The sequence below is a fragment of the Manihot esculenta genome, chromosome 13 (assembly GCF_001659605.2).
Source record: "Manihot esculenta cultivar AM560-2 chromosome 13, M.esculenta_v8, whole genome shotgun sequence".
Taxonomy (NCBI): domain Eukaryota; kingdom Viridiplantae; phylum Streptophyta; class Magnoliopsida; order Malpighiales; family Euphorbiaceae; genus Manihot; species Manihot esculenta.
In genome coordinates this window covers 9,856,892-9,872,350 of record NC_035173.2, presented here as the reverse complement: position 1 = coordinate 9,872,350, position 15,459 = coordinate 9,856,892, and positions in this window count along the sequence as shown.

The following is a 15,459-nucleotide window of genomic DNA, read 5'->3' as shown; positions in this document are numbered from 1 at the left end:
GGCATGATCAGAGCATCGAGAGGTCTGCATGGTCAAGCTCGTTGGTCGGATAATCAAGAGCTCGACAAGTCGGTTGGATTACCAGGTCCGCAAGCCTTCAACTTCGGATTGAATAGGCTAGCTCTAGCACCAGGATGTCAAGCATTCAAAATTGGATTGTACAAGCCGACTATGCTACGCGATTGGTAGATTTCAAGAGAGGGTTGAACAAGTTGTCAAGCTGCTAATTCCTCAAGCTTCATATTAGCAAGTCGGTCGGACTAAGCGAGTTGGAAAATGGAACAGTGGAGCTGATCGGACTGGTCGGACGGTCGAACTATCCTCAAAATTTGAATTAGCAAGTTTGCTGAATTGAGTGAGTTGGGAAAATGGATTGATCGAATGGTCGGACTGGTCAGCTGGTCGAAGTAGTAGGATTGGAAAGAGCTCGGGCTAGTCACTTTCAGAAGATCGGTAAAAGAAATCAAGCAAGACGATCTCAATGGACCAACAGAGGAATTCGGCCTCAATTTTTTTAGAGAAAGAATTGAGCAGACATGGTGATCTCGATTGATCGACGTTGTCTAGACAACAAAAGAGAAGAGCAAAGGTTGGCCGACCATAGAGCCTGGGTGAGATGAATCGTTGAGTGCTTATTCGAGCAACCTTAGTAAACATGTTGAAAGTATATGGACTACAAAATGCATGAAGGATATGCAGTAATCGTATGGGTGGCTGTCCACAAAAGTTTCACTTAATCAAACCCATGCCTGACACAGCCGAGTATCGATAGGTGATGCACAAAGGAACTCGCACTCATTCGAGGTCGTGCTAGTCACACTTGAATAATCATGCCAATTGACATTGAACTAAGGTACATATACAATTGCCACTTGTTTATTACTCGTCATTAGCTAAAGTAATGATAAATTTTGCTCCAGTCATCCACTTGCCACCATGATAAAGGGAAAAACAATAAATAATTGGAATTATGATGTTGTCAACAGTCAATGGTCGAAGATTGAAAGATGATCCTAGTTAGTCTTGACAAAAGTACTTTGAGGTTGTCTTTTGTAAAGTCTCATGCAAAATAGCAATGAGCCTTCCTGGCTTTACACTTGAGTTGAGTTTTAAATTTTATGAAATTTAACTAATTTCAGCATAATTAAGACAACTTTGTAGGGCGAGAACAATTACATTAAATTTAAACTACATGAACATCAAGTATTATTATCTCAATTAACTTGGAATTCTTCCTCTAAGATTATGCATTATACGACTAATCTTGCTTGTAAAACTGCAAACTCCACTTTGGAATTAGATTTAATATTTTACACGCATATATAATACATATAGATATAACATTTTGTATTCAAATGATATTAATTGAAATTAGCATGAACTTTTAAAGAAAAAAATTATGTATTTAAAAATATTACTTTAGAATATTTTTAAGAAAAGATGTATTTACAAAATAATCTGTTAATTAGGCTGCCAAAACATCTTTCTAAATATAGGTATTGTTATCTCCTATAAATATATAAATATATATATATATATATATATATATATATATATATATATATATATATAAGTATGCTCTGTGGTTGCGGCTCAGGCTGATCTTCCACATCAGAAATTTGTTTGGTAAATTTAGTTACTTTCGTGGTATAAAGGCTGGAAAACCAGACCTCTTCAATCCGGCAATTGTTGTGCCGTAGAAGAAACCTGGGTTACAACGCCACGTACTGTCGAAGGCTTAAAATCTGAATAATCATTTGGTAAACGGTCCATACATTTTGTTACAACTTTCAAAATGTATTTTTCTTTGTATAAACCTACTCATACACCAAAAATCCTAGGCTCTGATACCAACAAAATGTATGGACCGTTTACCAAATGATTTACAAAATGTATGGACCGTTTACCAAATGATTATTCAGATTTTAAGCCTTCGACAGTACGTGGCATTGTAACCCAGGTTTCTTCTACGGCACAACAATTGCCGGATTGAAGAGGTCTGGTTTTCCAGCCTTTATACCACGAAAGTAACTAAATTTACCAAACAAATTTCTGATATGGAAGATCAGCCTGAGCCGCAACCACAGAGCATACTTAAATAACAAATTTAAAAAATTTTTAAAGGCTAGGGCTCCTGCAACCTTAACCTGGGATCCCTAGAGTTAAGTCAGATTGTGGGGGGAGAAAAGAAAGGTGCCGTTAACACGGGCTTATATAAGTAGCAGAAATAATTAATACAGAAATAAAACTTACTATTTTTAAATAACACTTCAAACTTTACAAAACTTCTGAGAATGTTTTAAGAGGAAGTTTACAGAGAAGAAGTGAAGAGAGAATATAGAGAGAATGGGGTTACAAGTGTGTGCCTTCACAAGGGGAGAGGCTCCCTTATATAGAAAATCCTGAGCTTTTACTGTTGATTCACGAGAACCTTACTGTTGGTTCACGCGGATTTTACTGTTCATGAATAGTGCCTTGTCTGCCACTTTGTCTGATACTTTTTACTGTTGGTGAATAGTTTGTCTGCCACTTCTTTGTCTTTTACTCTTTTCCACCGAAATTCTGATTTAATTTGTCTGCCACCTTACTCTGAGTCTGACGAGGACGATGAGGTGTCCTTCTTTTTCTTGCTCTTCTGTTTTAATTTTTCTTTCTTTTCCTTTTTTACTTTTGCTGTCTTTTTACCTTTTCCTTTGCCTGTTTTACTTCGGATTTTTACTGGCGGTAGAACTCCATAGCAATCGTCTTCATTACTGTCATAGTGTGAAGATGTTGAGCTTTTACCGGAGGATGACGTTCTAGATGACGCTGTCGACTCCGTCTCTGAGCTTGACTGCTTTCTAGTCTTTCTTCTGCCAGCTTTCTTTTTTATTTTTGTTTTACTGGAGGATTTTACTGATGATTCCCTGCTGGAAGATTGTTTGTCTTCCGGTTTTACTGATGCTCCCGAGCTAAGCTGATTGAACATTTTCTGACAAATCAACTTATATTCTTCACGTGTTTTAGCTGCGGCTAACATGGCCTGGCATTGAGCCTTTTGGGCTCCAAATGTGGGCTCTTCTTGCATTGTCAATTTACCAGCATATGAGGTTTCAGAAAATTGGGCCTTTTTAATGATCCATTGTTTTACTGTTTCTTCCGTGGTTGGGTTTCTGAAAGATCCCCACCATTTTATCTTGTGCTTCTTTACTATAACAGGCATATTCAATTCTGTCACATACTGAAAATCAAAATACCATTGATATACCCAAAGTAAAAAGAAATTTAGACAGAAATACATCAGAGGTGGTATATACTTTTCACTTTGAGGTGGTTTATAATTAGTCTTGAAATATTGATATATATGAAGTAATTCCTGGGATAAAATATCTTCAGTAATACCTCTAGATTGCCACCATATAAAAAACCAATTTGGAAACTTGGTGACAGTTTTAATGGTTTGTTGATCAAAATAAATTAACCATGAATGGGTTGTTGTGGGATTTTGAATACTAAAAATATTAGTCCAAGCATCAACATAATCAAAATAATTATATGAAGTAGAATATCTTTTTAATTTTTTAAATGCAATCTCAGTATATAAACTTGGCGCAGGCCAATCCTTAGAATGCATAAAACTTTTTATTTGAATAGAAGAATAAGCTATTATTTCTTTATGATTTTTATCAAAATTATGCTTGATTTTAACAGATCTAGTTTCTTCTAAAATACTTTGATAATAATCCTGAGGTTTTAAAATATTTTTTGGAGTAAAATACCAATTCTCAGGATAATACTTTCTGATTACTTCCCATGGGTTTATATTATTAAATTCGTGTTCAACTTCAATTTCAAATTCAAAAGCAGGTTTTAAATACCATTTGTAAAATCCAGTGTTATACCCATGAGATGATTGGATTGTTGGCAAACCCACAGCCTTCAACGGATTTGATAAGTCTTTACTGTCTACCGTTTGAGACAGACTAGCCGTACCATAAGCGAGTACGATCGCTTTAGATTTAGAAGCCATACCTGTTTCTCCTGAAGAGGAGGCCATACCTTGAAGGGCTTTAATTACTTCCGGTGATTGGCTCAGTTCTTCAATCCATTTTTTAATTTCTTCTTGGGTTTTATCAGAGGTTTGGGGTTTTAAGGAGGTTTTACTGGGTTCAGTGATTTTATCCATGATTTTACTGATTCTTTCCGATTGTTCGGAAAGGGCTTTAGTAGGAGAGCTGGAACTGGACTTTATCTCTTTCCCTTTATTCTTCTTTCTTTCCATTTTTCTGTAAAAATTCTCTTGTTAGAAAATCCGGGATATTATTTTTACTTCCTTTAATATATTCAATATCAAAATAAAAAATACTTAAAAGCGCTTGCCATCTAGCAAAAATTTGTTTAGAGGCAAGATTTTTAACATCTTTTTGCAAAACATCCTTTGCAGATTTACAATCAATTCTTACCAAAAACTTCTGATTTAATAAATCGGACTGAAATTTATTTATGCATACAACAATACTTAGAATTTCTTTTTTAATAGTCGAGTAATTTAATTGGGCTGAATTCCAATGTCCTGAAGTGAACTGGATTATACATTCTTTACCATCTATTCTTTGTTTTAAAACTCCTCCATATTCTATATCGGATGCATCAGTCTCAACTATCTTAAAAGCTGTAGGATTGGGGATATATAAACATGGAATTTCTTTTACCAAAGATTTTATATGCTTTATAATACTGGTATGTTCTTCGGTCCATGGACCAACATTTTTCTTAAGTCTATCATGTAATGGTTTTATCATCCTGTTTAGATTCGGGTAAAAATCTATAACATAATTTAAGCATCCTAAAAATCTTTGTAACTGTGTTTTATTAGTTATTTCATCAGGAAACTTATCTCCAAATACTAAAGTTCTTTCAATTGGCTGTATAATACCCTGCTCTATATAATGTCCTAAAAACCTTGTTTTAGTTTCAAATAATTTCATTTTAGTTCTACTTAATGCTAGACCATTTTTCCTTATGATCATTTTAAAGGTCTTTAAATGCTTAAAATGTTCACCTATGGTCTGACTGAATATAAGAACATCATCTATATAAACTATACAAAATTTTGAATAGGGGTTAAAAATATCATTCATAATCCTTTGAAATTCTGACGGTGCATTTTTTAATCCAAAAGGCATTACATTCCACTCATATTGTCCAAAAGGAACTGTAAATGCTGTTTTATATCTATCATCAGGATGAATTTGAATCTACCAATATCCTGACTTCATATCAAATTTACTAAAGATGTTTGCATTATATAATCTGTTTAAAAGATCTTTTTTATTTGGGATGGGGTACCTGATCCATTTTAATGCTGCATTTAACGGCTTATAATTTATAACTAGTCTAGGTGTTCCTCTTTCAATTTCTGCACTTTTATTTACATAAAAAGCTGCACAGGACCAAGGGCTCATTGACTTTCTTATTAATTTTTTATCTTCTAATTCTTTGATTTCTTTTTTACAATATTCCAATAATTCTGGTGCCATTTGAATTGGTCTTGCCTTAGTAGAGATAGTTCTTTCATCAAAGTTTTCTTCATAAGGTAAGTCTACTATATGCTGTCTTCTATTCCAAAATGCATTCGGAAGATCAGAACATAATTCTTCTTCCATACCTTTCCTTAACTTCTCTATTTTTTTCTTTTATGAATTTATTTTCCAACTGACTTTTAATCCTATCCAAGTGTATATTGTTTTTTAAGTCCTTTAGATCTTCTGTTTTGGACTTTATTATTGAATTTATTTCCATCGTCCTAATGGAATGTGCCTTTATTAAATTTAAATTTTTCCTTTTAGGTTTTTCTGTAAAATCTAATCTAACTGTTTTATTTCTTGTTTTAAATTTTATACAATCATCTTTTACTGAATATGGGGTTATTAGATTTATAAAGGGTGTTCCCATTATAACCATATGATTTATCTGTTGGGATAATAGAAATACAGTTTTTATCTCTAAATCCTGATTTACTATTAACGCCTCTGTTTTACCTAGTATATTTAATTTGGTCCTATTTGCCGTGGATAATTTTTCTTTAGTTTTATTCCAAAATCTCCTTGGTACTAAACTTGATTTTATACAATTTATATCTGCTCCTGTGTCAAACAGTGCTATAGTATCTATAATAAAATTTTCTGATAATTTTATCATTAATTTTATTAAGTATTTTCTGGAAGTTATCTCTTGTAATAACATTATAAAATTACTATCTATATCTTTATTACTTAGTTGTTCTATATTATTCTGGTCATCCTCATCTTCCTTTTCTTCATTAGATGAAGAAGACGACTCAGAAATTAACTGCTCTTCTAGAAATTTAATCCTTTTAGCATCCTTTTGAAGCTGACCTTTTAATTCTTTAACCTCACTTTTTATTATTTTAATTTCTCTTTGTAAGTCCTCTATTGATATCCTTTCTCCTTATTGTTTATTTTTCCCTAATATTTTGGTTAAATCATATGTTTGTCTATTTATTTTAGGAATACTTTCTTTAATTTCTTCTGTCTCATCCATACTTTTTATTAGTTTTTTAAGGAACTTTTCTTTAGTACTATTATCCTCTATACTATTTATTAATTCTAATAATGAACTCTGTTTTTTAGTTAATACACTTATTGATTTTTCTGACGAGCTAGTTTCTAACTCATCTATTTGATTTTCACTTTCTATGAATTCTGAATCTGAGGAATTTAAATGTATACATAATTCTTGAATCTTATTTACTATTTCTTCTTCCAGATTTAATTCATTTAATTTTTTATTAAACTTACAAAATTTGGATGTGTGACCTTTCTTTCCGCAATTATAACATGTTAGGTCTTTAAAGGACTTTTTATTCTGAGTTTTATCTATTGGGGCCTTATTTCTATATTTTTTATAAGGATTATATTTTTTCTTTTTACTATAAAATTCTTCTTTATTATTGTTATTAGGCCTAGCTATATATTTCTTTTTATAATGATGGTCTTTTTTATAATATCTTCTGGTTTTATCTTTTGAACACTGACCATTACATCCTTTATCCTGGCCTATTCCATAATCAAATTGTTTACAGAAGGATCCTAATTCATGTTTAGTTTTATGCATTTCATATTTTAATGTTCTTTGTAATTTGAGATCATGACATATCTGTAATCCTTCCTTTTGGATTATACTTACTAACTGACCAAATGTTAACTTATTATAAGGTATCGGGTTCCCATACTGGTTTTTTATATGATTTCTTACTTTCTCTCCTAGGAAATACGGAAGTCCTGCCAAAAATTTCTCCTTCCAAAAATCCTGGTTTGAATCCTCCCTTAACATTAACCTAGTTAAAAATGTTGTTTTATAATTCTGGAAATGACTTAATTTTTTACATTTTAAGTTACTTAATAACTCGGCATTCTTATCTTTTAAATGAGATGGGTCTCCTATAAAATGTAAGGAAATAGTTAGGATCAGAGCTGATACTGCATCCTGAATGGTTTCTCCTAACTCATTTAATATTGGTTCTCCTTCACTATTTACCTGAATTGAATTTAGTATGTCTATCTGTTCCTGATCTGTTAGGTGGTAATCCCACCAACCTTTTAATTGTCCTGTGAAACCTGCTATAATAATCTCAACTATTGCTCTATCTGAGGCAAAAGACTGGGTTTTATATGCATTAGCTGCCATAGTCATCTGCTGTAAAATACTTAATATATTATACTCGGACAATCCATCTATATTCCATTCATAGACTGTCGAAGCATTATACTTGAATTGTGATATTATATTGGGTTTATCTATTAATCCTAGGTCTGGAGCTTTACTGACTATTTCCCTATGGGATATAGGATTTATTTCAAACTACTTTATATCTTCTGAATCTGGCTGACTCTGCACAGTTTCAGAACTTGACTCTATTTCTTCCTCTTCTATAACACTTATAGTTTTAGACTGGGGTGTATCTTGCACTATATTTTTACTAGATTCTGAGGTTTCTATTCTAATTAATTGATCTTTTAAACTTTGTAAAAATTCATTTTTACTATTCTTTAACTCTTTCTGACTTGAACTAGATACCTGATATGTTTTAAAAATATGTGATTTTATTTTTGGTTTTACTTCTTCTTTTTCTTCTATCTGTTTATTTTTTAAAATACTTTCCATCTTTTTTAACTGTGTTCCTATACATATTAGACTAGCATTACTAAAGTTATTTTGTTCGATTATCTTTTTATCTGTATCATTTTCTTTAGCTATTTTATAAGGTGCACAAATTATCTCTTTATCTCCATGTATGACTTTACTCATTGTTTTAGGCGGGAAATCACTTTTAATTACCTCTTCATTTACTATCCATTCTGGCCTTTTATCCTTTACTGTTATTGGATTAATACTTTTTTCTTTTTTATTTAATTTAAACCAATAAAAAAATCCTATTTTTTCTCTATCCTGACTAATATAATTAAAATATTCTTCTTTTAAATCCTCAAATTTATATTTTTTAACTATCTTATTTAACTTACTTAAATTCTTTGTCTTCGTTATTTCCTTTAAAAATTTCTTTTCAATTTTCTCTTTACTAAGAACATTTAGTTCTCTGTTTATATTATTTACATTCTCTGTTATAGCTGATGTTGAAGGTGATGAGGGTGACGAAGGTGCTATTTCAGCCTGCTGTTCTAAATAATTTTCTACTTTATTATATACTGCTTGAGGGACTGATGAACCATAATTTACTCCTTTCATTTTAAAATTTCTTTCTTGGAATATCTGAGGTTGAATATTTGGGTTTTACTAAGGTCTGGATAATAGGTTTAGGTTCATCTCCTTTATATGTAGCATATATCACAGATGGTAGGTTTGAGATTCTCCCTAAATCATCTGTTACTACTGAACATGACGATCCTGTATACCTACTACTTGCACTTCTATTAAATTTTAATGATACTTTACCATCTTCAAATTGTTCAATTCTACTTAGGTTTGTATTTGGCTTTACCTTTTCTGGTTCTGGAGGAGGAACTACTCCTTCTAATATCCATTCATCTGGCAAGGTTATATTTTTAGGAATTACTGTATTTGTTTTAGTCAAATCTGTCTGCAAAAATCTAGTTTCTCCGATTTTAGGTTGTAATTTATACTTAGTTCCAAAGGCTGAGTTCATGGCTTTATAATGGATTTTATATATTAATGCTATAGGGATAGAACCTTGTTTCATTTTATAATTGTGAGTTTTAACTTCTAAAACTATACTTTCCAAAATATTTAAATCATTTAATGAAATGGTCATATCTGGATATACTTCAAAAGATATGGGTCCTTCACTTAGGCTTGTTTCAACAGATCCTAACAAAGAGTCCTGGAAATTTAGAAATCTAGCATCTCTAACTACTGCTAATATACTTGTGTTTAATCCTTCTCTAGTTAAAGGTTTTATTCCTACTTGAATTAATCCTATATGAATATATTTCTATTTTTTACTTCTATGCTGATTTAAAGTTTTAGTTGACAAGAGAGTTATTTTTTCAAAAGGTTTACTTAACTGAAAATCTCTTTCCTCAGTTTTTATTACATAATCAGTTTTAAAAACATTGAATTTTGAGATTTTATAATCTGTTCTTTATCTACTTTAGGAATTTCCCATTCATCTATAGCTTTTACAAAATCTTCTAGAATTAATTCTTTTTTATTTATTACCCTTTTTATTTCTGAAGACTCTGAATCATCCGATTTTACTGTACTTGTAGATCTACACAAGAAAGGATCCATTTCTAAAATTTTGAACTATGTTGCGGCCACTGCCTGTTATACCCTAAGATGCCTAACACAATTGGCTAACATGGGTTCAGTCGGCATACCCAAAATATATTTTTTCAAAATTTTCAAAATGTATTTTTCTTTGTATAAACCTACTCATATTAAATCAGAATTTCGGTGGAAAAGAGTAAAAGGCAAAGAAGTGGCAGACAGACTATTCACCAACAGTAAAAAGTATCAGACAAAGTGGCAGACAAGGCACTATTCATGAACAGTAAAATCCGCGTGAACCAACAGTAAGGTTCTCGACTTTATTATTGAATTTATTTCCATCGTCCTAATGGAATGTGTCTTTATTAAATTTAAATTTTTCCTTTTAGGTTTTTCTGTAAAATCTAATCTAATTGTTTTATTTCTTGTTTTAAATTTTATACAATCATCTTTTACTGAATATGGAAAGTATTTTAAAAAATAAACAGATAGAAGAAAAAGAAGAAGTAAAATCAAAAATAAAATCACATGTTTTTAAACCATATCAGGTATCTAGTTCAAGTCAGAAAGAGTTAAAGAATAGTAAAAATGAATTTTTACAAAGTTTAACAATTTGATTATGGAATAGGCCAGGATAAAGGATGTAATGGTCAGTGTTCAAAAGATAAAACCAGAAGATATTATAAAAAAGACCATCATTATAAAAAGAAATATATAGCTAGGCCTAATAACAATAATAACGAAGAATTTTCAAAAGGTTTACTTAACTGAAAATCTCTTTCCTCAGTTTTTATTACATAATCAGTTTTAAAAACATTGAATTTTGAGATTTTATAAATCTGTTCTTTATCTACTTTAGGAATTTCCCATTCATCTATAGCTTTTACAAAATCTTCTAATTCTTTGATTTCTTTTTTACAATATTCCAATAATTCTGGTGCCATTTGAATTGGTCTTGCCTTAGTAGAGATAGTTCTTTCATCAAAGTTTTCTTCATAAGGTAAGTCTACTATATGCTGTCTTCTATTCCAAAAGGCATTCGGAAGATCAGAACATACTTAGAATTTCTTTTTTAATAGTCGAGTAATTTAATTGGGCTGAATTCCAATGTCCTGAAGTAAACTAGATTATACATTCTTTACCATCTATTCTTTGTTTTAAAACTCCTCCATTAAAGGAAGTAAAAATAATATCCCAGATTTTCTAACAAGAGAATTTTTACAGAAAAATGGGAAGAAAGAAGAATAAAGGGAAAGAGATAAAGTCCAGTTCCAGCTCTCCTACTAAAGCCCTTTCCGAACAATCGGAAAGAATCAGTAAAATGGGCCTTTTTAATGATCTATTGTTTTACTGTTTCTTCCGTGGTTGGGTTTCTGAAAGATCCCCACCATTTTATCTTGTGCTTCTTTACTATAACAGGGATATTCAATTCTGTCACATATTGAAAATCAAAATACCATTGATCTATCCAAGGTAAAAAGAAATTTAGACAGAAATACATCAGAGGTGGTATATACTTTTCACTTTGAGGTGGTTTATAATTAGTCTTGAAATCTAGAGGTATTACTGAAGATATTTTATCCCAGGAATTACTCCATATATATCAATGTAATACCCGGCTAGACTCCGGTATCGGAATTCCTACCGTCCGGTGGAATTTGGGTGTCGGAAACCTCTAGAAGGGTAAAAGCATGTTTTTATAAAATGTTTTCATGTATTTTAATGTTTTGAGTATGATTTTAAATAAGTTTTTGCATGAAAATTCTTTAAGGAAAAACCCAGGTTCGGCCGCCGAAACTCACTTTCGGCCGCCGAAACTCACTTTCGGCCGCCGAACATGCATGGACTTTGGGAGGCACGTTAGGCCCCCGAAAGTCTAAGTGAGGGAAGTACAGGTTCGGCCGCCGAACCTCATGTTCGGCCGCCGAACATTGCATGGATGCGGAGGCACATTCGGCCCCCGAACGTGGCCTGGCCAGCCACTATAAAAGGGTCCCCTTGGTCCGCACGGGCGAGCTTTTTCTCTCCCATTGTCGGCCAAGGTGAGTCTCCACCGTTCCTCCCTCGATCTTGAGTGTTTCCTCTAGATCTTTCATGGTTTTAACAAGTTTATAACTTTGTTTTGAAGATTTGTGAGCTTTGAGCAAGTTTTGAGTGCTTGGAGGTTCAAAGAGCTTAATCTCTCCATCTCCAAGCTAGGATCGCTTTCCTCTCGTTTCTTCAAGAGGTAAGGGTCGATCTTGAACCCTTTTTATGTTTTAAACAAGTTTTAAGTAAGATCTATGGGTAGAAATGCATGTTAGGACATATGTTGAGTTTATGGGTTTTGATGATGTTTGAGCAATGTAGCTTGATTGTGTGTGAATGAAGTGTTGTAGATGGGGTATATGCATGTTTGAGACCCCTAGGAACTTGTATGTGTGTTTTGGTTGAGAAATATGCATGATCTATGGTTTTGGGAGGCAGGAGGTTCATTTGAACCAAGTTTCTGCCGTTTGGCAGAAACCAGGTTCGGCAGCCGAAGGGAGTTTCGGCCGCCGAACCCCTCTTGTGGAGGCAGCTTTCGGCTGCCGAAGGTGCCCCCGAAAAGAGACTTTCGTCTCTGTCTGGCACTTTCGGCCGCCGAAGGTGCCGCCGAACCTAGCTGAGTTTCGTCTCTGTCCAGGACTTTCGGCCGCCGAAGGTGCCGCCGAAGGTGCCCTGTTCAGCCATTTCATGCATATTTTCTGTGATGTTTTCATGATGTTTTAGGGGGTTTTCGGGGGATATATTAGAGTTGTGTTTATATATGTGTTTGGTCCCTCATTGGAGTCCACCTGTGTAGGTTCGGACCCGAGGAACCGAGGACCCCAGCAGTGAGTGAGCTGCTTCAGTGTCTGGTCGGAGCTAGCCAGAGGTGAGTGGAAACAAGCTTAATGTTTTAAATCAAATAACTGAATGTTTTGAGCATGCTTCACGCATCATGATGATATGTAATAGGCTGATTGCATTAGTTCACGAATATGTTGCATTGCATTTTCCTTTGTGGTTGTGGGTGAATGCTGTATGATCCAATTAGTCCACGAGACTTTATGTATGATATGACAGGAAGACCAGGACCCCATGCTACGGCCTGGCACGAGGCTTAATACATGATATGACAGGAAGACCAGGACCCCATGCTACGGCCTGGCACGAGGCTTAATACATGATATGACAGGAAGACCAGGACCCCATGCTACGGCCTGGCACGAGACTTTATGTATGTTATGACAGGAAGACCAGGACCCCATGCTACGGCCTGGCACGAGACTATGTTGGGAATAATTGGTGACAGGTTCACCCTTGATGTGAATTGTCTGTGTTATGATGCATCTCATGAAAGCATGAACTTTAATATAATGTTTTTAGTTTCTGCTCACTGGGCTTTTAGCTCACCCCTCTCCCCTAACCCCCAGGTTTGCAGGTACGGGAATGATAGAGAAGAAAAGAAGAGAAAAGTCATATGTATGTAATAGCTAGAGTATGTGGACATGACAAATGATAAGAATGTAATGTAAAGTTTATGTAATTATGTTATCGAAGATAGAGTTGTGCTTGACCATAGTATTTGTTAATCCCTTGGTATGTACATGATCTTGTGTTTTGATATTGATGTAAACCAACTCACCATATGATGTATAGCCCTTGAGGCTTTGATGAGATCCCACAGAGGGATTAATGTTTATGTATATGATGAATACAGTGCATGCACAGGTTGAGTTTGGTGTATGAAGGAAAAGAAAAGTTTTTAATTTTTATGTATGTTTGTTGATCATGTATGGGATTAAACAGGTAAACAGGATGTATGTTAGGCTTGCTACGGGTCCCGGCGGCCTTACGCCGATCTGGATCCTAGCGCCGGTAGCGGTCCGGATTTCCGGGGCGTTACAATCAATATTTCAAGACTAATTATAAACCACCTCAAAGTGAAAAGTATATACCACCTCTGATGTATTTCTGTCTAAATTTCTTTTTACCTTGGGTATATCAATGGTATTTTGATTTTCAGTATGTGACAGAATTGAATATCCCTGTTATAGTAAAGAAGCACAAGATAAAATGGTGGGGATCTTTCTACTTTATTATATACTGCTTGAAGGACTGATGAACTATAATTTACTCCTTTCATTTTAAAATTTCTTTTTGGAATATCCGAGGTTGAATATCTGGGTTTTACTAAGGTCTGGATAATAGGTTTAGGTTCATCTCCTTTATATGTAGCATATATCACAGATGGTAGGTTTGAGATTCTCCCTAAATCATCTGTTACTACTGAAGATGACGATCCTGTATACCTACTACTTACACTTCTATTAAATTTTAATGATGAATAGAAAAATAAGCTATTATTTCTTTATGATTTTTATCAAAATTATGCTTGATTTTAACAGATCCAGTTTCTTCTAAAATACTTTGATAATAATCCTGAGGTTTTAAAATATTTTTTGAAGTAAAATACCAATTCTCAGGATAATACTTTCTGATTACTTCCCATGGGTTTATATTATTAAATCCGTGTTCAACTTCAATTTCAAATTTAAAAGCAGGTTTTAAATACCATTTGTAAAATCTAGTGTTATACCCATGAGATGATTGGATTTTTGGCAAACCCACAGCCTTCAACGGATTTGATAAGTCTTTATTGTCTACCGTTTGAGACAGACTAGCCGTACCATAAGCGGGTACGATCGCTTTAGATTTAGAAGCCATACCTGTTTCTCCTGAAGAGGAGGCCATACCTTGAAGGGCTTTAATTACTTCCGGTGATTGGCTCAGTTCTTCAATCCATTTTTTAATTTCTTCTTGGGTTTTATCAGAGGTTTGGGGTTTTAAGGAGGTTTTACTGGGTTCAGTGGTTTTATTCATGATTTTACTGATTCTTTCCGATTGTTCGGAAAGAGCTTTAGTAGGAGAGCTGGAACTGGACTTTATCTCTTTCCCTTTATTCTTATTTCTTCCCATTTTTCTATAAAAATTCTCTTGTTAGAAAATCTGAGATATTATTTTTACTTCCTTTAATATATTCAATATCAAAATAAAAAATACTTAAAAGCGCTTACCATCTAGCAAAAATTTGTTTAGAGGCAAGATTTTTAACATTTTTTTGCAAAATATCCTTTGCAGATTTACAATCAATTCTTACCAAAAACTTCTGATTTAATAAATCGGACCGAAATTTATTTATGCATACAACAATACTTAGAATTTCTTTTTTAATAGTCGAGTAATTTAATTGGGCTGAATTCCAATATATATATATATATATATATATATATATATATATATATATATATATATATATATTTATTTATTTTAAAACGTAAAATATTCCTTAGCTGTTATAACCAAAGGAGAATATCAAAAATAACAATTAATTATCTTGTTTACTTTAACGGGTAGACTATCAAAATGGCCACGTAAAATAATTTCAATTTATTTACGTCCTACGCCATTGACTCATTATTATCATCGTTCAAAGGGCAACCTATGCATTTTGTCATTATCACAATATTGCCATCAAATTATAAATAAGCAAAATATAACTTAAACTTCAAAATTGCATCTTCCATTACTGGCAATTTTTTTTATTAATTATTATTGGATACAAAGAATTTCATAAATTTATTAAAAGATATGCTTTGCATAAATAGTAAATAATAATATCAAATTTAATTAAAATATATTTCT